Consider the following 22,285-nt stretch of genomic DNA (forward strand, 5'->3'; position numbering starts at 1 on the left):
CTACCTGCCCCTCCACCTATCTTCGTATCATCCACAATCTTGGCCACAAAGCCTTCAACTCTGTCATCCAAATCATTGATATACAATGTAAAAAGAAAGAGATCCAGCACCAAACCGAGTCGAACACTGCTAGTCACTGGCAGCCAGTCAGAAAAGGCTCCCTTTATTCCCATTCTTTGCCTCCTGCCAATCAGCCATGCTCTATCCATGCTCGAATCTTTCCTGTAATACCATGGGCTCTTATCTTGCTACGCAGCCTCATGTGTGGCAGCTTGTCATAGGCCTTCTGAAAATCAAAGTACACAACATCACCAATTCTCCTTTGTCTATCCTGCTTGTTATTTCTTCAAAGAATTCCAATGGATTTGGGAGGCAAGGTTTTCTCATAAGGAAAACATGCTGACTTTGGCCTATTTTATTGTGTGCCTCCAAGTTCCCCGAAACCTCATCCTTAACACTCAACTCCAACATCTTCCCAACCATTAAGGCCAGGCTAACTGGCCTACAATTTCTTTTCTTCTGCCTCCCTCACTTCTTGAAGAGTGAAGTAGCATTCTCAATTTTCCATTCCTCCAGAACCATGCCAGAATCTTGACACAGCTTTACTAATGCCTCCACATTCTCTTCAGCTACCTCTTTCAGAATAGCTGGTCCGGGTGACTTATCTACCTTTACACCTTTCAGCTTCATAAACACCTTCTCCCTAGTATTCACTTCTGCCCCCTGGCACTCCCGAATTTCTGGCTGGTGTCTTCCACAGTGAAGACTGATGCAAAATATTTATTCTTGTTCCCCATTACTACCTCTCCAGCCTTGTTTTCCAGCGGTCCAATATCTACGCTCACCTCTCTTTTACACTTGATACATCTGAAGAAACTTTTGGTATCTTCCTTAATACTATTGGCTAGCTTACCTTGATATTTCATCTTTTCCCTCCTTCTGGATTTTTTAGTTGTCTTCTGTGGGTTTTTTTTTAAAAGATTCCCAATCCTCAAACTTCCCACTAATTTCTGCTCTATTATAGGCCATTTTTCCTTTTGCTTTGATGTTGGCTTTGACTTCTCTTCTCAGCCTCAGTTGTGACATCCTGCCTGTAGAGTACTACCTCTTTGGGATGTATATATCCTGCCCCCAGAAATTACAGCCATTGATGCTGTCAGGTCTGCTGGTGTCCCCTTCCAGTCAGCTATTCTCTGATGCCTCTGTAATTCCCTTTCCTCCACTGTAACACTGATACGTCTGCCTTTAACTTCTCCCACTCAAGTTGCAGAATGAAATCTATCACAATGATTATTGCTTCCTAAGGGCTTCTTTACCTTAAGCTCCCTAATCAAATCTGGTTCATTACACAACCCAATCCAGAATTGCTGATTCCCTAGTGGGCTCGACCTCAAGCTGCCCTATAAAGCCACCTTATAGGCATTCTACAAGTTCTCTCTCTTAGGATTCAAAATCAACACTCTGATTTTCCAAATCTACCTGCATATTGAAATCCCTCATGACTATCATAAAGTTGCCCTTTCGACATGCAATTTTTATCTCCCATTGTGATTTGTAACCCACGTCCTGGTTACTGTTCAGCCTGTATATAACTCCCATCAGAGTCTCATTAATGGCTAGAATGAAGTCCTGCCTCGGCAAGGACCTGGACCCACTGCAGTTTGCCTATCCCCACAATAGGTCTATGGCAGAAGCAATCTCACTGTCTCTCCACGCTGCCTTGGATCATCTGGACAACACAAATACCTAAGTCAGGATGTTCTTTATTGACTATAGCTCGTTATCTAACACCATCATTCCTACAATTCTGAACGAAAAGCTTCAGAACCTGGACCTCTGTACCTCATTCTACAACTGGACCCTCAATTTCCTAACCCGAAGACAACAATCAGTGCAGATTGGAAATAACATCACCTCAGTGACCAGTGACAATGACACACCTCAAGGACGTGTGCTCAACTCTCTCTACACTCATGACTATATTGCAAGGCAAGCTCAAAGACAATCTATAAATGTGCTGATGATACTACCATTGTGGCAGAATCTCAGATGGTGATGGGTGGGCATACAGGAGCAAGATATACCAGCTAGTTGAGTGTATATAACTCTCACTTGGCAGCACCAGCCTTGCACTCAGCTCCAGTAAGAACAAAGAACTGATTGTGGACTTCAGGAAGGGTAAAGCGAAGGAAAACACACCAGTCGTCATAGAGGGTTCAGAAGTGGAGAGAGTGAGCAGTTTCAAGTTCCTAGGTGTCAATATGCTCTCCAGTGAAATCGTATTTGTTAAATAGGGGCTGTGGACAATTCTGATTTGATGGAGACAGACGTGAAAGCACAGAGGAACATCTGGAGAAATATCTGAAATGCCAGTTAGCAGCCGCTGCTACTGTGCGATCGAGAATCTTCCGAGGGAAGGCCCCAAAATCCCCGGCTTTGCCTGCTGCTGGCGACCGAGGCTGGGGTCGAAGCGTTCGGATAGAGATGGTGCTCGGTACTCGGTGTCAGAGGGCTGATCGGAGCTCGAAGTTTTCGGGCGACTCAGAGTCGGACTGTGGTCGGGCATGGCAGGGAGAGTTTTTCTTCCTTCTCCCGTCTGCGTGAGATGTGGGACTTTCGAGAGACTTTGAACTTTTTTACTGTGCCCATGGCCTGTTCTTCATCAAGTTATGGTATTGTTGCACTGTTGTAACTATATGTTATAATTATGTGGTTTTTGTTAGTTTTTCAGTCTTGGTCTGTCCTGTGTTTCTGTGATATCACACCAGAGGAATATTTTAACACTTCTTAATGCATGCATTATTAAATGACAATAAAAGAGGACTGCATGTCCTCATAATCTAATCTAAATCTAAATATCTGTGAGGACCTAACCTGGACCCAACATATCAATGCAGCTGTGAAGAAGGCAAGACAGTGGCTATATTTCATTAGGGGTTTGAGGAAATTTGGTATGTAACCAAAAATACCCGCAGAAATCTACAGCATTCTATCTGACCGCATTACCATCTGGTATGGGGGGAGGGGGAGACTACTACACAGGATCAAAGTAAGCTCAAAGTAAGCTGCAGAGAGTTGTAAAATTAGTCAGCTCCATCATGGGCACTAGCCTCCGTTGTACCCAGGTCATCTTCAAGGAGCAATGCCTCAAAAAGTTGGCATCTATCATTAAGGATGCCCACCATCCAAGACCTGCCCTCTTCTCATTGTTACCATCAGGAAGGAGGTACAGAAGCCTGAAGCCACACACACAGTGATTCAGGAACAGCTTCTTCCCCTCTGCCATCCGATTCCTGAATGGACATTGAACCCATGAACACTACCTCACTATTTTTTTTTATTTCTTATTTTTTGCTCTACTTGTTTAATTTAACTATTTTATAACATATATACGTACTTACTGTAATTCACAGTTTTCCTTCATCTCTATTATCATGTATTGCATAGTACTGCTGCCACAAATTTAACAAATTTCCTGACATATCCTGGTAATATTAAACCCGATTCTGCTTTTACCCTTGAAGATCCTTAACTCTTCCCACAAGGTTTCTAAAGTTTCCAATCCTATGTCACCTCTTTCTAAGGATTTAATTTAATTTGCTCCAACAAAGCCACACCATCCCTTCTGCCTACCTGCCTGTCTTTTCGATACAATGTGTGTCCTTGGATATTAAACTTACCAATGACAATCTTCTTTCAGCCACAACCCAGGACGCCCACAACATCATACCTGCCAATTTCTAAATGCACTACAAGACCATCTACCTCATTCCGTGTGCTGCGTGCATTTAAACATAACACCTTCAGTCTTATATCCACCACCCTTTTTGATTTTTGTCCCGTTATACTTTCGATCATCCCACTGACTGCAAAGTTTCCCTATCGTCTGCCTGTCCTTCCTGACAGTCTCACTATACACGGCCTCTGCTTGTATACCAACTGCCCCATCACAGCTTCCCGTCCCCTTGCCAAATTAGTCTAAACCCTCCCCAACAACTCTAGCTGACCTGCCCACAAGGTACTGGTCCCCCTCAGGTTTACCTGTAACCAGTCCTTTTTTGTATAGGTCATAGCTTCCCCAGAAGAGACCCCTACGATCTAGAAATCTGAAACCCTACCCACTGCACCAATTCTTCAGCTACACATAAGACCATGACAAAGGAGCAGAAGTCGGCCATTCGGCCCATCGAGTCTGCTCCGCCATTTTATCATGAGCTGATCCTTTCTCCCATTTAGTCCCACTCCCCCGCCTTCTCACCATAACCCTTGATGCCCTGGCTACTCAGATACCTATCAATCTCTGCCTTAAATACACCCAATGACTTGGTCTCCACTGCTGCCCATGGCAACAAATTCCATAGATTCACCACCCTCTGACTAAAAAAATGTCTTCACATTTCTGTTCTGAATGGGCGCCCTTCGATCCTTAAGTCATGCCCTCTCGTACTAGACTCCCCCATCATGAGAAACAACTTTGCCACATCCACTCTGTCCATGCCTTTTAACATTCGAAATGTTTCTATGAGGTCTCCCCTCATTCTTCTAAACTCCAAGGAATACAGTCCAAGAGCGGACAAACGTTCCTCATGTGTTAACCCTCTCATTCCCGGAATCATTCTAGTGAATCTTCTCTGTACCCTCTCCAATGTCAGCACATCCTTTCTTAAATAAGGAGACCAAAACTGCCCACAGTACTCCAAGTGAGGTCTCACCAGCGCCTTATAGAGCCTTCATCATCAGCCAAATCATTCTATTCTTACCCTGACTGGGAGCAATCCAGAGATTACCGACCTGGAGATTCTGCTTTTCTGCTTTCTATCTAGCTCCCGAAATTCTCTCTTTAGGACCTCCTCCCTTTTCCTAACTATGTCATTGGTGCTGTTACAAGGATATACGCCTTAGTAATAATGATCAGAGAGGCACAGAGAGAATCTGTGATTACCAACAAGCACCTTTATTGTCTCAATAGAAGAGCATGTGAACTTTCACAACCAAATGCCTGTGTGTACACCTACTAAGTTTTCCCGAACCTCCATGAACAGTCAGAGAATAGAAAATGTAAGACCATTTAAAGGAGCCTATACTGGCCATTGTGTTCCTCATGGTCCCGCTCTGATCTCCACATGTTCGTGGGGTCCTCCACATCCGCGCTGGGGGTCTCTGGGGCATCTGCTTTTATATTCATTCCTTACCAGTTCAAATGTTGCACTTCAGTGTTATTGGCTATCGATCATCTGACTGACCTTTAACAGCTTCTCATTGGCTCTAGTCCAGGCCAGCATCCATTTATTGTCCTTCTCCCGCAAGTGACAGCTGCTTCTTTGTTCTAAATCAGTTACCAAACCAGTAACTAGCTTGAATCACTCAGGACAGACACTCACCCCATCCATTCACAAACCTGCACGCTATATCTAACCAAAGAACACCTCACAAATAACTTCTTACTCAGAAAAGATCTCTAGTCCTGCAGATTACCTGAAGCATCTACTTTAAAAGACTAATCGAGCCAAGCAACTCTAGTTCACAAAATGGAGGATGCACAGCAGCTTCACAAAATGGCAGCCTCCATCGCCTTCAGTCATGTGGCAAAACCAAAGACCATTGGTTTGTCTACTTCCAATGTCCTTGGTTCATTTGAATTTACTGATTTGTAGACTGCAGTTCATTCTGGCTAATAGTGCCAATATATACAAGACTTCTGGCTATTCATCTTCCTCCTTTAGAATGCCATGGATCCGAGCCATGATGACTCTGACCCTGCCACCTGGGAGGCAATATGCTATCCAGATGTCTCTATTGCGTCCACAGAATCTCATGTCTACTCCTCTAACTATGGAATCCCCTATCACTACTGCCGCCCTCTTCCCCCTCCCACCCCCCACTTCCCTGCTGAGCCACAGTGCCAGAGACCTGGTCACTGCAGCTTCCCTCTGGTAGCTGGTTTCCCTCTACCACCCCCCTCCCACGGCAGTATCCAAAACAGATCAATATTATTGAGGAGAATGGCCACAGGGGTACTCTGCTCTGGCTGCCCATTTCTTTTCTCTCTCCTGATAGTCATCCAGGTACCTACCTAAGGGTAACTACCTCCCTGTAGTTCCTGTCTATCACCTTCTCAGTTTCCCATATGAGCTGAAGGTCATCGAGCTGAAAATCCAGTTCCTTAATGTGTTCTTTGAGGACCTGGTGCAGATGTGATTATCTGGCAGGCTGGAGGTCTCCCAGAATTCTCACATCTCACTCAAAGAGCATAACAGCCCCAGGAGCCATCCTCACTGTTCTAACTACCTACTAACAAATGAAGAATGAAGAAGAATCTTACCAGATATGTACCTCGCCCAAGCCTGTTCTTGCTGAAGCCTGATGAACCAAAACCTCCCCAGTCTAACAGTTGTCCACTCCAACAATGGCTGCTCCACTTGTCCCTAATAATTGCTAATGAATCGCAATTTGATTGGACCAAGGGAAAAACAGCAAAAACCCACAAATGCTCCTTTTTAAGATCCCATTCATGGACCTGTGAGTTGCTTCTTCTATTGTTCCCGATTCTATTGGGCCACTGAAAGCCCACGAACTCTCCTTTTTCCAAGTCTCACTCACGGACCTGTGAGTGGCCTCTTCTCTTGCTCCTGATTCAATGTGGCCACAGATAAAATGTACTGTGTACTTATCCAAACTTGTCTTAAAAGTTGAACTAGAACCCACATCCACAACTTATTCTGCAGCTCATCCCACACTCATACCACTCTCTGAGTGAAGCAGCTCCCCTCCAGATTCCCTTTCAATATTTCACCTTTCACTCTTAACTTATACCTTCTAGTGCTAGTTTCACCCAACCTGAGGGAAGAAAGTCTGCAAGCACTTTCCCTATCTATACCCTTCATGTGGGTGGTGGGGTGGAGATACATCTCTACCAAAGGAGGTGTAAGGCACTCCCTCCCTCCACTAGCCTGCAGGTCACCCTTGGGCAAGGTGTAGCACCTGCTTAGACCCCGGATAAGGGTCATGTGAAGCCATGGGAGCAGGAGCAACTGGTGCCGAACACAAGTCCTGGTTATGCAACCACTGACGCCAGGCAGACAATCTTTGAAGGGTACTGATAATGGCTGGGGTCACCCATCTTGTAAAGACACTGCCCAGAAGGCAGCAATGGCAAACCACCTCTGTAGAAAAATTTGCTGAAACAATCATGGTCCTGGGACCATGATCACCCGCGTCATACGACAGCGCACATAATGATGATATCATACCACACAGCACATAATGATGATGTCATACCACACAGCGCGTAATGATGATGTCATACCACACAGCACGTAATGATGATGACTGAATGAATGAATACTCCTCATAATTTTGTATACTTCTGTCAAATCTCCCATCATTCTCCTATGTTCCAGGGAATAAAGTATTCCCTGACTTATTCAACCTACTCCTGTAACTCAAGTCTTGGCAACATTTGTGTAAAATTTTCTCTGCACGCTTTCTGGCTTATTGATAAAATTTCATGTAGCTAGGTGACCAGAACTGCACACGATACTCTAAATGTGGGCTCACCGATGTCTTATGCAACTTCGACATAACATCCCACCTCCTGTACCTGATATCTGGATGTATGAAGGCCAATGAGGCAAAAGCTCTTTTCATAACCCTATCTCACTATGCTGCCACTTTCAAGGAATCTTGGATCTGTCTCCTCAGTGTCCTACTGTTCACGGTGTAAGTCCTACCCTGGTTTGTCCCCCTAAAGTGCAACACCTCGCACTTGACTCCATTAAATTCTATCCGTCAGATGTATAATCATTAGACCTCGTTGGATTAGGGTGCCGAAGAGCTTTGCACGTATTTGTCAATGTGGAATGGAGAGCAAAGGACGTTGGGAATGGCGAGGGTAGAGCACCGCGGGAGAGGTGTGGGACAGGTGGCAGAGAGTGCCAGGGGAGGGGGGTTGGCACTTGTGCCCTGCCCTGAGACACCAGACAGGGTCATTTGATTCCAAGCAATTGGTTTATTGACCATTACAGAATGTCTCTCTGGTGCTTCCCTCTCCCAACTGTGATTCCCCTCTCCCTGCCCAACTTCCCACTCTCAGTCCACAGTAGAGACCCATATCAGAATCAGTTTTATCATCACTCATATGTCTTGAAATTAATTTTTTTTTGGCAGCAGCAGTATGGAGGAATCCATAGGTCAGGATCGCCCGTGGATGTTATGTCTTAGCTGTCTACGTATGCAAGCCAGGCCACTATAATATGGTGTAGCAGGCTCCCCCTCTCCACGCAACTGATGGGCTCAAAGAAACGGCAGAAACCAAAGCAGTTTGGCACCGCAGCATCGCAGCTATCACCAGTCAGCGTTGAACTCAATGTCGGACTGCCTTAGGGACTCCAGCTCTGGATTTTTCCCTCAGGGTTTACTCCCGAAACCTTCCCCATGAGTGGGTACAGCCGCAAGGCAGCGGAGGTTTGAGATCAGAGTCTTCCTTCTCCTAGATGAGCTGCCAACCACAGCTGATGAGCCCCATCTGTCCGAAGCGACTGGTCTTAAGGTGCCACTAACCCACCTTTGCCCCTTCTCCTGTCAGTAGAACTAGGTCAGTCAGGCTCGGTAGCCGAGCCACACACGAAGGCCGGGAGTTGGACTTGGTTGTAGGAGGGAGTTTTCCTGTCATTGGCAGCATTTAGTAGGTAGTGGGATCTCACCACACCCGACTACATCAACCTTAAGGCAGCAGTATAGTGCAATACACAAAATTACTACGTACTATGCAAAAGTCTCAGCCACCCTATATATGCACCTAAGATTTTTCTGTATGTGCTGAAATTCTTCAGTGAATTTTCCAGTAACTATGGTACAGTTGATCCTGTATTTTTCCAGACTCTTCGGAAGCAGGTGTCACAGCACTTGAATCTGGCAATTCCATAGGTTAATTGTTATCACTGGAATGCTGTTTATCTCCAGACTGGAGATGAGATGATCATGACCTCCCTGCTCAATCTTTGGCTTTTCTGTTCTTGTCCAGCACTTCTTTCTAAGTATGTTTCTCGTTCTTACAACACTTAATAAAGCAACCGAAAGCATCGGGTTTCACACCTCTTCCTCGTTTTCTGAAGAACCTCCAGATCGCAATGACACCAGGATCCAATGGAACACCCACTCTTCTCTGTTCCTCTAAGGAAACGGCGGCATGGCGAGGGTTAAAGTAGCGTGCAGCTGTATGGAGCAGGGACCTTGATAGAACAGCTTGTCTTTGTACAGCAAGGATCCTCAAGGACACAAGCAGACCAAGGCAAGATAAAGATGCTAATATCGACTTGGAAAGTACATACAATCTACAGGACAATAACCCTGACTGAAACTAAGGTACAATTGGTCAGATTACCAATAGTAATAATAACTTACTTACAGACCCTTTTTCATACAGACAATGTAGACCATAGTGCTTTATAGTGGGATAAAGTACAAACATGAAAATAAAAGACAGGAAGATATTAGTTCAAAAACAAGGTTGAATAAATGGGCTTTGAGCTGGTGTTTAAAAGTGTCAGCTAAGTCTGCATCCCTTATAGGCTTTAGGTATTGAGTTCCACGGTGTAAGAGCCTGGTTCAAAAAAGCAGACTTGCCGATTTTCTTTTGAGGGAGATTGTTTAAATTTAAGAGACTGGCGGAGGAAGACCTGGGAGCTCGAGCTGGATTATAAAACGAAAACGATTCTGCGATGTACTCCGGACCCAGACCATCGAGAGCTTTAAAAACAAGTAAGAGAACTTTATAATCAATTCTAAAAGATACAGGAAGCCAACACAGTTAGGATGGGAGTGGTATGCTTCCTCGTCCTCGTTCGGGTTAAAAATCTAATAGTGGCTTTCGGAATGAGTTGAAGCTTGTCAGTAGATTGCTTTGAAAGTCCAGCAAGAAGTGCATTGCAGTAATCTAGTTTATTCAACATAAAGCTGTGAATTAGTTCATCAGCGTCATTATGTGACAGAAACAGATGTACATTTGCAATATTTCTGGTGTAGAGTTGCTGCCCTGGTCACTTTCCTTATGCAAATAAAGGATGATGTAATGCGTAGTTTCATTGCAATCAGAATCAGTTTATTGTCATAAGACATTCTGAGACAGGAGCAGAATTAGGCCATTGAGACCATCAAGTCTGCTCCACCATTCAACTTGCCTTGAAGTTTGTTTTTTTGCAGTAGCAGGTACACACAGTGAAATACATTAAAACAACCATAAATTACAATAAGAAAATATAAAGACTAAACAGACTAAAAATATAAAGACGCCTTCACGTCCCGTTCAGAAATCAGAGGGAAAGAAGTTATTTCTAAAACATTGAGTGTGAGTCCTCAGGCCCCTGTATCTTCTCCCTGATGGTAGCAAGGAGAAGAGGGCATGACCTGGATGGTGAGGGTCATTCAGGACGGACGTTACCTTCATGAGACATCGCCTTTTGAAGATGTCCTCAGTGGTGGGTGGGGGGGAGAACTAGTGCCCATGATGGAACTGGCTGAGTTCACACCCCTCTGAATGTATGAGGAACACAACGTGATTGGCATTTGGTGTATGCTAACTAGAGATTAGGAAGGGGCACATGATTTGTTAGTAGCATTTGTATAAAATTTACAAATCTGAGCGAGGGTTTTGCAGCTGGACCCTAAAGTGTTCTCCTTATCCACAAGACCTGAGGAGAGCTAAGGTACTGGTGACCCCTGTTTTCATCCAGGGGGTCACTGTTGACATGGTGGAGGATTACAAATACCTGGGGATACGAATTGACAATAAACTGGACTGGTCAAAGAACACTGAGGCTGTCTACAAGAAGGGTCAGAGCCGTCTCTATTTCCTGAGGAGACTGAGGTCCTTTAACATCTGCCGGACGATGCTGAGGATGTTCTACGAGTCTGTGGTGGCCAGTGCTATCATGTTTGCTGTTGTGTGCTGGGGCAGCAGGCTGAGGGTAGCAGACACCAACAGAATCAACAAACTTATTCGAAAGGCCAGTGATGTTGTGGGGATGGAACTGGACTCTCTGATGGTGGTGTCTGAAAAGAGGATGCTGTCCAAGTTGCATGCCATCTTGGACAATGTCTCCCATCCACTACATAATGGACTGGTTGGGCACAGGAGTACATTCAGCCAGAGACTCATTCCACCGAGATGCAGCACAGAGCGTCATAGGAAGTCATTCCTGCCTGTGGCCATCAAACTTTACAACTCCTCCCTTGGAGGGTCAGACACCCTGAGCCAATAGGCTGGTCCTGGACTTATTTCATAATTTACATATTACTATTTAACTATTTATGGTTCTATTACTATTTATTATTTATGGTGCAACTGTAACAAAAACCAATTTCCTCCAGGATCAATAAAGTATGACTAAATCCGATGAGCTTGGGAATCGAGTGGAAGTGGTCAGGCCCAGCTGATTGGCAACACCACTCCCCAGGGCCCACCTCTTAATTGTGAGCGTTCTCCGGAACAGTAACATCTCACCTTTTCCAAAGAGAGCGATATTTTGTTTTTCCAAAAGTTGGCTTCATTTCTCACACGCACAGAGACGTACAGTGACAGGCGTCATTCGCGGCGACGGCCAACACAGTCCGAGCACGCGCCCGCGAGTGTAGCCATGCTTCCGATCTAACAACTTTCTACAGGAGCGCCATCGATACTGTCCTGTCCGGCGGCATCTTTGTGGGGTACGGACGCTGCAAGGCATCCGATCACAAGTCCCTACAGAGGATAGTAAAGGCTACCAAGAGGATCTCCGCAGACTCCTTCCCCCCGCCCCCGCCACCACGGAGGTCTCGTCACTAGGACAGCGAGCTGTTGCTGTTTGCTCTTTACTTGTGCCACCCACTGCATGCACTTCCAGTTATATTTTATTAACTTATTTCTGGTAATATTTTATTTTTATGTACTGTGTGTGAGATACGTATTGTGTGAGCACCGTGGTGCAAGGGAATGGTGTTTTGTTTGGTTGCATATACCAGTACTGTGCAAACGTGTTAGGCACGTGTAAAATATTTCAGTAAAGCGAAGATACTTCCAAAAATAATGAAATTAAAAGTTTTTAAATATCAAAAAAACTATAAAGAGCAATAAACAATAAAAAACTAAATCAAATCAATATTTGGTGTGACACCATTTGCCTTTAAAACTGCATAAATTTTCTTAGCTACACTGCCGTGCAGATTTACAAGAAAGTCGGCTGATAGATTTTTCCAGGCATATTGGAGAACTTGCCACAGTTATTCTGCAGACTTTGGTTGTCTTGCTTGCCTCTGTCTCTCCAGCTAATCCCAGATAGCCTCAGTGATGTTGAGATCAGGGCTTTGTGGAGGTCATATCGTCTGTTGTAGAACTTCTTGTTCTTCTCTTCACTTCAAGTTCTTTATAACCTTGGCCATGTATTTAGGGTCATTGTCCTGCTGCAGAATGAAGTTGGGACCAATCACACTTCCCTGGTGGTAAGAATCTGCTTTTAGATTATGAAGACACGTAGTCCTCTTTTATCGTCATTTAGTAATGCATGCATTAAGAAATGATACAATATTTCCTCCGGTGTGATATCACAAAACACAGGACAGACCAAGACTGAAAAAACTGACATAATTATAACATATAGTTACAACAATGCAACAATACCATAACTTGATGAAGAAGTCCATCAGCACAGTAAAGTTCAAAGTCTCTCAAATGTCCCACATCTCACGCAGACGGGAGAAGGAAGAACTCTCCCTGCCATGCTGACCACAGTCCGACTCTGAGTCGTCCGAAAACTTCGAGCCTCCGAATCAGCTCTCCGACACAGAGTACTGAGCACCATCTCTGTCCGAACGATTCGACCTCAACCTCGGTTGCCAACAGCAGGCAAAGCCGGGGATTTTGAGGCCTACCCTCCGAAAGATTCCCAACCACGCAGTAACGACAGCAGCGAACGAGCATTTCAGAAATTTCTCCAGATGTTCCTCTGTGCTTTCACGTTCATTCTCCATCAAATTGGAATTGTCCACGGCTCCTATTTAACAGATATGATATCATATTCACCGGAGGGCTGCGCACGCGCAGTGCGCTGCTCTCTCTCCTCCCACCTGATGTTTACTTCTCAACATTGAGAATTCCTTTAATTCTGACCAGATTACCAACTGTTTGCAGAAATACAACCCCAAACCTGCAGGGAACCTCTGCCATGCTTCACCGTTGGCTGCAGATACTCATCCATGTTGCAATCTCCAATTCTGCTATTAACAAACTGCCTCCCGTTTAAGCCCAAAATTTCAAATTTTGACTGGTCAGTCTAGAGTACTTGCGGTCATTGTTCAGCAACCCAGTCTATGTGTTTTTGTGTATAGATGAGTCCATTAGCTTCGTTTCCACCAGAGGAATGGCTTTTTGGCGGCAACTCCTCCATGAAGACCACTTCTGGCAAGACTTCTCTGGACTGTAGAGGGGTATACTTGAGTTCCAGTGGTTTCTGTGAGTTCAGAGCTTATCTTCCAATTTAGAAGGGATGTCAGTTTGATGTATTTCTCATCTGCTGCACTCTGTTTCTGTGACCAACCACTGTGTTTCCGGTCTTCAGACTTGCCTGTTTCTTTGTGTTTCTTCAGAAGAGCTTGGACAGCACATCTTGAAACACCTGTCTGCTGCAAAATTTTTGCTTGGGGAAACTTTCCTGATGCAGGATGACCATCTTGTGTCTTGTTGCTATGCTTGCTTTTGCCGGGGTGTAAGAATTAATGATTTGAAGGTTCAGCTGTTACATCTGCCACACCTGCCACACCTGCCACACCCACGATTCAGGACATTTACAAAGACAGGTGTGTAAAAAGTGCCGGAAAGATCATTGGGGACCCGATTCACCCCAACCACAAACTGTTCCAGCTGCTACCATCCGAGAAACGGTACCGCAGCATAAAAGCCAGGACCAACAGGCTCTGGGACAGCTTCTTCCACCAGGCCATCAGACTGATTAGTTCATGCTGATACAATTGTATTTCTAACCTATATTGACTGCCCTGTTGTACATACTATTTATTATAAATTACTATACATTGCACAGTGCACATTCAGATGGGATAGCATAGGCATCTGTTAGTCTCGCGAGACCATGGATTTGCACCTTGGAAGGCCTGGGCAAGGTTGTATGGAAGACCAGCAGTTGCCCATGCTGCAAGTCTCCCCTCTCCACGCCACCGATGTTGTCCAAGGGAAGGGTAATAGGACCCATACAGCTTGGCACCGGCGTCGTCGCAGAGCAACGTGTGGTTAATTGCCTTGCTCAAGGACACAACACGTTGCCTCAGCCAAGGCTCGAATTAGCGACCTTCAGATCACTAGACGAATGCCTTAACCACTTGGCCATGCGCCAACACACATTCAGATGGAAATGTAATGTGAGGATTTTTACTCCTCATGTATCTGAAGGATGTAAGAAATAAAGTCAATACAATTCAGTAAACCCTCACCTGTTAGTCTGGTTGTCCTTCACCCAGTTTGATTCCTTCTACACCCATTTCTGTTTCAGTTAACCAGTTTAGTTCATTCAACTCATTACATCATTGATCATTAGCACCTGTTTGTTACCTTTATTTAATTGTGCACTGAGCGGTATGCCTACAAAGTAATCAAGTTTTTATTTGAAAAGTGATCTTTTACTTAATATGTTAATTCTTTAACAAACTTAGATTTTTGATAAATCAGAGCATGAAAGGCTACTGGGAGAAGACAGGAGAATGGGTTCAGAGGGAAATGGATAGTGGACTTGTTGGACACTGTGCAGCATCCCACTTCAGCCACCCAGGGAAGAATGCGTCAGAAGGTGTGCGTGGTGGAACAAACGGAGGAAACGATTGGCTTGGCTGTTTTTATAGTGAGCGCAAGACCCTGTTGGACACTGGTAGTGAAGAATACTGCGAGTCTGATTCAGTGGTGAGGCTGACAGCGGGGCAGCTGTATGGCCTTGGTTGTTGTGTGGACCGGACCCTCGTTCCTCGGCGTGTCACCAGGGAAGGAGACTCCGGAGCTGGCTGTGTGCCGCTAGATTCCGCGCTCAGCTGGGAGCCGGCCCCCTCCCCTCGGAGCTGCCCTCCAGTGCTCGCTCGGTGGAAGACAAGTTGGATTGTGTTCATCTGTGGCTACACATGTGTGGGATGAGGTACTGCTGTGGGATTGTCCTTGCAGAAACATAGCTCCAGGGCCACATCCAAGCACTTTCAACCTACAGACAATGACACTTAGGGACTTGGCTCTATTATTAATTTCTTATGTATTTTTTTCCTGTTTCTATTCCCTACTCTGACCTCTTACCTCTTCTCACCTCCCCCTGGATCCCCTCCTCCTTCCCTTTCTCCTATGGTCCACTCTTCTCTCTATCAGATGCCTTCTTCTCCAGCCCTTTACCTTTCCCACTCACCTGGCTTCACCCATCACCTTCTCACTATCCTCCTTCCCTTCCTCACCCCCCCACATTTTTATTCCGGCATCTTCCCCCTTCCTTTCCAGATCCGATGAAGGGTCTCGGCCTGAAATCACGACTGTTTGTTCACTTCCATAGATGCTGTCTGACCTGCTGAGTTCCTCCAGCATTTTGTGCGTGTTCCTTTGGATTTCCAGCATCTGCAGACTTTCTCGTGTTTATAACATATGAGGAGCATTCGATCGCTCTGGGCTTGTACTTGCTGGCGTTTAGAAGAATGAGGGCGGATCTCACTCAAAGGCCCAGAGAGAATGGCGGTGCAGCGGATGGTTCCAATAGTCAGAACATTTAGGACCAGAGGGCACAGCCCTCCTTTAGAACAGAGATGAGTTTTTTTTTCTAGCTAGAGGACAGTGAATCTGTGGAATTCATTGAGACAAGTCATTGGGTACAGTATATTTAAAACAGAGGTTGATAGGTTTTTGATTAGTCAAGGTGTCAAAGGTTACAGGGAGAAGGCAGGGCAGGAGAATGGGGCTGAGAGGGATAATAAATCAGCCATGAACGAATGACAGAGCAGACTCGATGGGCCAAATGGCCTAATTCTGTTCCCATGGCCTTATTTGCAACAGTTTTTAAAGGAAAGCAGCCCCCTGCCAGACATCCCAATCTTCACTGTACACAATTGCCACCACCGTGCAGGAACTCCCCAAAGTTTTGTCAATATACAGTGCTGTGCTGTATACTGGCTCAGGCATACATTTGCATATGCCACCAGGGAAGGTGTACGTGTGTGTGTATGTATATATAAATACATATATATAGTATTTATTTATAGTAATATATTTATACTTATTTGCACAGTACTGTAGTAATTTTATGCATTGCACAGAACTGCTGCCGCCATAAAAAACAATTCACGACAGCTGCGAGCGATTATATTAGCTGTTTCCATCCAGGGGGTCAGTGTGGACATGGGGGAGGATTACAAATACCTGGGAATACAAATTGACAATAAACTGGACTGGTCAAAGAACACTGAGGCTGTCTACAAGAAGGGTCAGAGCCGTCTCTATTTCCTGAGGAGACTGAGGTCCTTTAACATCTGCCGGACGATGCTGAGGATGTTCTACGAGTCTGTGGTGGCCAGTGCGATCATGTTTGCTGTTGTGTGCTGGGGCAGCAGGCTGAGGGTAGCAGACACCAACAGAATCAACAAACTCATCTGTCAGGCCAGTGGTGTTGTGGGGATGGAACTGGACTCTCTGACGGTGGTGTCTGAAAAGAGGATGCTGTCCAAGTTGCATGCCATCTTGGACAATGTCTCCCATCCACTACATAATGTACTGGGTGGGCACAGGAGTACATTCAGCCAGAGACTCATTCCACCGAGATGCAGCACAGAGCGTCATAGGAAGTCATTCCTGCCTGTGGCCATCAAACTTTACAACTCCTCCCTTGGAGGGTCAGACACCCTGAGCCAATAGGCTGGTCCTGGACTTATTTCCTGGCATAATTTACATATTACTATTTAATTATTTATGGTTTTATTACTATTTAATTATTTATGGTGCAACTGTAACAAAAACCAATTTCCCCCGGGATCAATAAAGTATGACTATGACTATAAACCTGATTCTGATATGGGACTCTATTGTGGACTGAGAGTGGGAAGGGGCAGGGAGAGGAGAATCATAGTTGGGAAAAGCAGGAGGGATCGGGAAGTACCAGAGGGACATTCTGTAATGATCAATAAAGCAATTGTTTGGAATCAAATGACCTTGCCTGACGTCTTAGGGCTGGGTGTGTCTGCGCCAACCCCTGTTACTGGCACTCCTTCTCTGCCGCCTGACCCACACCCCTCCCATGGCGCTCCAGCCTCACCATTCCCGACATCCTTTGCTCCTGCCAGATTTACAAACTCACTCTCTGCTACACTTTGACAAATATTGTACTGTGCAAAAGTCTTAGGCACCCTAACTATATAAGTATCTGTGGCTAAGACATTTGCATCGTACTGCGTGTCTTACAAACCTACTTAGAAAAAGGGAGCAGCACCAACTGAAGGCCTGAACACATTGTGACTAGGTGTTACGTTGCCATAATTTGCAATGTGATGCCAGGGATCCGAATCCGAATCAGGTTTAGCATCAACGGCAAATGTCATGAAACTTGTTAACATTTTGCAGCAGCAGTACAGTGAGATACAGGATAAATAAATAAAGAGAAAAAAACTGAGTTACATCAAGTATGTAAAGCTCTATTAAGTTAAAACAAGCAGTGCAAAAAACAGAAATAAAAATAAGTGTTGGGGTAGCCTTCATGGGTTCAATGTCCATTTAGGAACATTTAGGAATTGGATGGCAGAGGGGAAGAAACTGTTCCTGAATCGCTGAGTGTGTGCCTTCAGGCTTCTGTACCTCCTTCCTGAGGTAGCAATGAGAAGAGGGCTTGTCCTGGGTGGTGGGGGATTCTTAATGATGGACGCCGCCTTTCTGAGGCATCGCTCCTTGAAAATGTCTTGGATACTACGGAGGCTGGTGCCCACGATGGAGCTGACTAGCTTTATAAGTTTCTGGAACTTGAAGGCTGATTTATACTTCTATGTTAACTGCGGCGTCGCCGCGAACCCTACGCAGTGCCTACGCGGATCCCTACGCCGTAGCCTGACGCACACCTCTCCCAAAATGTAACTACACGTCGCAGCAACGCAGACCAAACAACTGTGATTGGTCCGCTTGGTAGCATCGCATTTCATCCTACGCCGCAATAGTCCCATCGGGCGACTGAAGGGCAGGGAAGGAACTCTGGCTGCAATGCTTTCCATAAAGCTTTACAGACCTCCGAAATTATGGAGGACACGTTTCGCTTTTACGAAAAAAGACGCTCGCTTTAAACTTTACCCCTAGAAAGACTACCATGACCATGAAGCCTTGCACGGGCAGGTGTGTGCGCATGTGTAACGTGCACGAATTGCAGAGCGATGCAGACACAGCAACGCACAAATATAAATGCTCACAACACGCGTCAGCCACTTGCGTAGGTTACGGCGTTGAGTTGACGCACAAGTGTAAATCAGGCTTTACTTTGATCTTGTGAGGTAGCACCCCGCCCCCCCCCCCAGACACACATACTCCGTACCAGATGATGATACAGACAGTCAGAATACTCTCCATGGTACATTTGCAGAAGTTTTCAAGTGTTTTAGTTAACAAACCAAATCTCCTCAAACTCCTCATGAAACATAGCTGCTCCTTTGCCTTCTTTATAGCCCTCTTCCCACTGCTACCATCAAGCAGGAAGTACAGGAGCCTCGTGACATGTACTCATTTTGTTAAGAATAGCTTCCTCCCCTCTGCCATCAGATTTCTGAATAGACAATGAACCCATGTATACTTCCTCGCTAATTTTTTGCTCTCTTTTTGCGTTACATATTTAATATATTTTCATTGTAAACTATATTTTTAATTATTATATATTGCAAAACAACAAATTTCATGACATATGCCAGTGATATTAAACTGATTCCAATTCTGATTCTGATTATTTAACGCCCTCTCCTCGTTTGAAAATCAAAAAGACTGCGTCCATCATTAAAGACCCTCCCCATCTGGGACATTCTCTCTTCTTATTTTAACCACCAGGAAAGAGGTCCAGGAGCCTGAAGACCCAGACTCAACATTTAACAAACATTTTTCCCCTCTGCCATCAGATTTCTGAACGGTCCATGAAGCCATGAACACTACCTCTTTCGCACTAGTTATCTACAGTGTTTAGTCAGGCATTGTTATTTTTTTAATGTCCTGCACAGTGCTGCAGTAGAACAATAAATTTTGCAGCAAATGTCAGTGATACGGTGTTTGGAAACGCAAAGGCCATTGAACAGAAGACCCTACAAGAGTAGTGGATTTGGCCCAGTCCATCACAGGTAAAGCACTCAGCACCACTGAGCACATCTACGTGAAACACTGTCAAGGAAAGCAGCCTCCCTCATCAGGGACCCCCACCATCCAGGCCCCGTTCTCTTCTGGGTGCTGCCGCTGGGAAGGAGCCTTAGGTCCCACACCCAGCATCAGGAACAATTATTACCCCTTCACTCACTCCATCGCAGAATTGTTCCCACAACCTCCGGACTCACCTTCAAGGCCCCTTATCTCATGTTCCCGATAGTTAATGCTTAATTATTATTATTATATTTATTTTTTCTCAGTTCAGGCTGGTAAAACCAGAGGTACGGGCAGAGCCAAGCACACTCATTTCTCAATTGCTAGGAACTTTCGGACTATTCTAGTGATGTTTAGTACTGTGGCTTTCTGGAGGTTTACATAATATCGCTGTGTTGTTTAATGCTGTCGTGTAGTGACTTTGGGATGATACCAGTTGTAGATATTACTGAATGTTTGATTTTGATAAAAGATGGGGTTCATTTGCTCATTACTATCATTTAAGTTAATTGATAGATTTCCTCCACGATCTAATTGTAAATTTTTGGTACTTTTTTTTCTTGCTGGCGGTTTGACATAGTCATAAGACATAGACAAACTTTATTGATCCCGAGGGAAACTGAGTTTCATTACAGCTGCACCAACCAAGAATAGAGCATAAATATAGCAATACAAAAACCACAAACAACCAAACAACAAAATGCAAACTATGCCAGATGGAAATAAGTCCAGAAGGAAATAAGTCCAGGACCAGCCTATTGGCTCAGGGTGTCTGACCCTCCAAGGGAGGAGCTGCAAAGTTCGATGGCCACAGGCAGTAACAACCTCCCATGATGCCCAGTGTTGTATCTCGGTGGAATATGGCCGGAGTCCTACAGCAAAAAGTTCAATATCCGGGCTACAAACACGCTCCTCAATCGTAATATGACCAGGATTGCATCATCCGTTGTTAACCAGAACAGTAAGCCCCCAACTCCTTTATGCTTACCGCTCTCAGTGCACTTCTGGTCAGCCCAGTTTGATATTTATCTTTAGAAACTTTTTGTATGACGCATGGCTCCAGGGTTGAACACCTAATGGGTTTTTTTTCCTGACTTTTCTTTGCTTTAATAGAGTTATTTTTTCTTTCTTTTTTGGTCACCAAAATTTTTTCAATCTTTAAAACAATGTTTTTTTCTCTCTCTTGAGACATTGTAAGTGTTGCCTACTTCGATGTACTCTTGTTAATTTTGGATAATAATAATAAAAAGATTTGAAAAGAAAAAGTTGCAGATATTACTATTGGGACAATGAATACCCTGGTCATGATCCGTAGTTTTTGTTTCCTCTTTTAATTTAGCATATTTCTGGTGTTTTTCACTTATTGATTTCTGTAAGTTATGTGTGTTTGGAATGGCTATATCTTTTAAATAATAAGTTTTTGTTTGTCTTTCCTGTATTATTATATCCAGGCTGTTACTATGGATTGTCCTATCTGTGATAATAGATCAGTCGTCATATAGTTTGTAGGTCTCTGACGCAAAAACTGGATCAGGCTTGTATTTATAGTAAAGTCTTTTATCAGTTTGTATTTTAAAGCAAGATTTTGGTGAATGATGTTTGCCACTTGATTGTGCCCGTGTAAGTAATCAGATTGAGTTAAACCGCGACAGGATCCTGTAATGTGTTGGATTGTTTCTGGTTTCACCTGGCATTTTCTACATTTATCATCTTGAATTTGTTGGTCTTTTATTATGTATTCTTGATAATGTTTTGTGTTAACCACCTGGTATTTTTGAATTGGCACAGTTTGTTGTCTTTTGCATATATTGACCATTGGGTGTGGCCTTTCACTGGTTCTATTCTGCTTCTGGTATTTACTGTGAATGCCCTCAAGAAAACGAACCTCAGGGTTGTAAAAGGTGACTTATATGTACTTCGATGATAAATTCAATTTGAACTTTAATAAACTTGAATCAGATTCATTACAACATCTGGGTTGAGAACTTAAGCAGTCCCTCGGGTTTGAGGACGACTGGCTTCCGCTCCAGATTGTTGCCTTATAGGTGACGTCTGGTGGGGTTTGGGAGGTGGACCATTCATCCTGCATTATCCACAGGGTGGAGAGTTATTCAGAGACATCAACCCAAGGTTCTCAATCCCAACTAGAATGCTGCCTCTCCACGATGTACCAGGGATTCCAAGCAGTCAGTTGGAATAAAACATTTTGTCAGAGAACAGAGATGTCAGGGATAAGTTTTTTTACGCAGAGAGTGGTGAGTGTGTGGATATGGCTGCCGGCAGCAGTGGTGGAGGTGGAAACAATAGGGTCTTCTAAGAGACTCCTGGATGGATACGTGGAGCTTAGAAAAATAGAGCGCTATGGGTAAGTCTAGGTAGACAATAGACAATAGATGCAGGAATAGGCCATTCGGCCCTTCGAAAGTTCTAAGGTAGGGACATGTTCAGCACAGTTTTGTGGGCCGAAGGGCCTGTAATGTGCTGTAGGTTTTCTATGTTTCTAAGCCTGAAGTTTCCTGTCTCTGTCTGCTGATCTCCTAAGAGTTACAGACCTTGGAACTGACGGCCTCTTCAGCAAACGGCTTCCAAACATTTCAATTGTGTGGCCCACTGAGTGTCCATGAAAACTCTTACCCCTCTTTCGCACTACATTTTTTTTTTGTAACTTATAGTAACGGTTTATGTTTTGCTTCCGCAAATCAACAAATTTCACGATCTGCACCAGTGGTGCTTTGGGTGACGAGGGGGTGATACGTCTCTACCGAAGGAGGTGTAAGGCACGCCTTCCCTCCACTAGCCTGCAGGTCACCCTGCAAGATGTAGTTCGTGTTTAGCCCCACCCCACGCCCGATCAGGGTCGCACGAAGCCACAGGGGCAGGCGGTGGATGGTCCTATGAGTAGCTGGTGCTTATCAC

At 44.7% G+C, this 22,285-nt stretch overlaps 1 protein-coding gene across 1 annotated transcript in view; it reads left to right on the forward strand.

Moving 5' to 3' along the window:
* The first annotated feature begins 9,434 nt into the window (after positions 1-9,434).
* Positions 9,435-22,285, forward strand: part of LOC134343043 (zinc finger protein 687-like) — an 88,241-nt gene continuing 75,390 nt past the window's right edge. The window contains exon 1 of the mRNA XM_063041876.1: positions 9,435-9,759. The gene's annotated coding sequence lies outside the window, so the exon portion shown is untranslated. The remainder of the gene's footprint in view (positions 9,760-22,285) is intronic.

This window comes from Mobula hypostoma, chromosome 2 (genome assembly GCF_963921235.1).
Source record: "Mobula hypostoma chromosome 2, sMobHyp1.1, whole genome shotgun sequence".
In the NCBI taxonomy this organism is placed as follows: domain Eukaryota; kingdom Metazoa; phylum Chordata; class Chondrichthyes; order Myliobatiformes; family Myliobatidae; genus Mobula; species Mobula hypostoma.